We start from the raw sequence: 2,536 nt of genomic DNA on the forward strand, positions 1-2,536 counted from the left end.
GGGAAAGAGAGGGGCGGGGAGAAACTGGCAACAAGTAGGATACAAGTAGCTTGGTGGGGTGACAGGGAGAGGACCAATGGGTTACAAGGAATCAACATAAAACTTGCAAAAGATTCTGGCTGGGAGATTTTCTCACCCTGACTACAAGGTATCTTGCTCAAGGGTTGGCTCTCCAGGGGATTGCAGCAGCCCCTTTGCTGGACGATTCTTCGACCCCCACAATTAATCTGTTAGGTTTCTCTATATATTTGGACTACTGCTTATTACATTATAGGGGTTTTACTCGGTTTGTTTGATGGTGGTATATGTCTTATAGACATGGATAACTTGAGAAGTATTGTTTATGGTTAGATTTACTCTTTGATTTCATGCCCATTTACAGGTAACATTTTTATTTTGATAAATTGAGGTATTATGAGCCCATCTAACAAGAAATAATGCTTTTTGTGCTGTCAATTTAAGTTTATTTCAGTTTATTTTTGATGCTTCTATTTTTGTAGCTTGATTTATTTGTTGATTGTTTTGGTGGTTTTTATTGGTTTTATTTTTGGGGACATGGTGAACTTCTACAGGTTGTTTCTCTACCCTAGTAGTGATGTCTTTCTACTCATTAGCTTTTTTTCTATGCTGTTAATTAGTACAGTACAGTACTCTTTATAGAGTACTGGCTGTTATTTATGAATTTAGAGATACAGTGTGTGTAGAGATACAGTTTTGGTTACTTTTTTAGTAATGTTTAGGGTTAATGTTTAGGGTGAGTGGTTTTGAGTTTAGTGAGTTGGCTTGATTTACTTTTTTCTTTAGGAGCTTTTGTGATTTGTTATGTGGAGTTGTTTTCTATTTTAGTTTTATTTCTATAATGTGGTAAGAACTATCAATAAAAAGAGCATAATGTGGGGGTTTTGTTAGTAGTTGGTTGAATGGTAGAGTTTTTTAGTATGTGTTGTTTCTTGGGGTTTTTTGCCAGTGAGACTAAAGTTTTTATTTTTAGGTAAATTTGTAATGATTTCTAAAATTTCAGGGTGATTTAGGTTTTTGATATGGGTGTGTTGTGTGATGAGGGTAATCTACTTGTTTTATGTCATATTTGTGGTATGCTGGGTAGAGGGAATTTTTGTTTTGAATATTTACTTTAGCATTTGTAGTTGCGGTGTCAGGAGGAGTTGTACTTCAGTGTTTATTACTTTTAAGGTAGTTTGGATTTTTTTATAGGTTGCCTTTTTTTTTTTTTTTTTGGAGTGTAGTTGGTTTTAGATTTTCTGTAATTTTGATTTTAAAATCATAGTGTTTGGTTTTGGATCTTATTAGGTATTTTTTGTTAAGGGCCTTAGGATAGATTGTGGGTTTTGGTTGTAGAGTAGAGTATGCTTTTTACATTTGGCTTTGTTTTGATTGGGTTAAGGGTTATTGTATGAGTGATTTTTTGTTCGTTTTGGGTAAAGGTTTGTTGTCATTTAGGGCTCTATTGGAAAGTGGTTTTTTTTGTGGGTGATTAGGTAGAGAGGGTTTACAATTTGATTGTATTCAGGAATATGTATTCTTTAAAAGTTTGTGGTGCTTAAGAAAGTTTGTGATTTTTGCTTGTTGGTTGGTGGAGACATTATGATTTTGTTGATGATATTGGTGGGAATCTGACGTTGTTTGTCTTGTTATTTTATTTTTAGGAACTATCTTTTGAGTAGTCTCAACTTTTTTTTTTTGGATGGTGTAATTGGCTTTTAGGAGAACTTGGAGTATTTTCTCTCCTTTTTTAAATGATTTGTTGTTGTGTTTTCTCACAAAATGATGTTATCAATATATTGTAGATGTTTTGGAGCTTTACTTTTTTTAGTGTAGCTTGGATTAGTCTATGGTAGATGGTGGGGTTGTGTTTCCACCCCTGGGGCAGTCGGTTTAGGCATATTATACATCTTTCTGGGTGAAAGTAAACCGAGGCTTGTATTTTGTTGCTAAAGGAATGGAGAAAAATATATTGGTAATGTTAATAGTGGTGTACCACTTTGCTGCCTTGGACTTTAGTTTGTATTGGAGTTTTAATATATTTGGTACAGTAGCTCTTAAAGGTGGAGTTATTTCATTTAAGGCACAATAGTTTACAGTCAATCTATTTTCTTTCAGATTTGTGTATAGACTAAATGTGGCTGTGCAAGGGTGAGTGGTTTTTGTTGACTACTCTTTGGATTTTTAGTTTATGGATTATTTTGTGGGTGGGAATTGTAGTATTTTGAGTTGTTCTGTACTGTTGGTGGTGTATTGTTGAAGTGGCAATTGGTATTCATTGCTCTTCCGCTTTCAGGAGTCTTATTGAAGATGGTTCTGATAGTCTAGGTAAGGAGTTTAATTGCTTGATATCTTTTGTTTTTATAGCTGTTATCTTAAATGCTCACTTGAGTCTTTTGGGGTCTTTGAAATACTTATTTCAGAGGAAGTCTCTACTCAAAATGCATGGGGCTTTTGGGCTGGTTACAATAGGGTGTTTCTTTTATTTATTTCTAGTCAGGCTCACTTTAGCTTCTATTAAAGTTAAATTTTGTGA

Source organism: Geospiza fortis, unplaced genomic scaffold, assembly GCF_000277835.1.
Source record: "Geospiza fortis unplaced genomic scaffold, GeoFor_1.0 scaffold108, whole genome shotgun sequence".
In the NCBI taxonomy this organism is placed as follows: Eukaryota; Metazoa; Chordata; class Aves; order Passeriformes; family Thraupidae; genus Geospiza; species Geospiza fortis.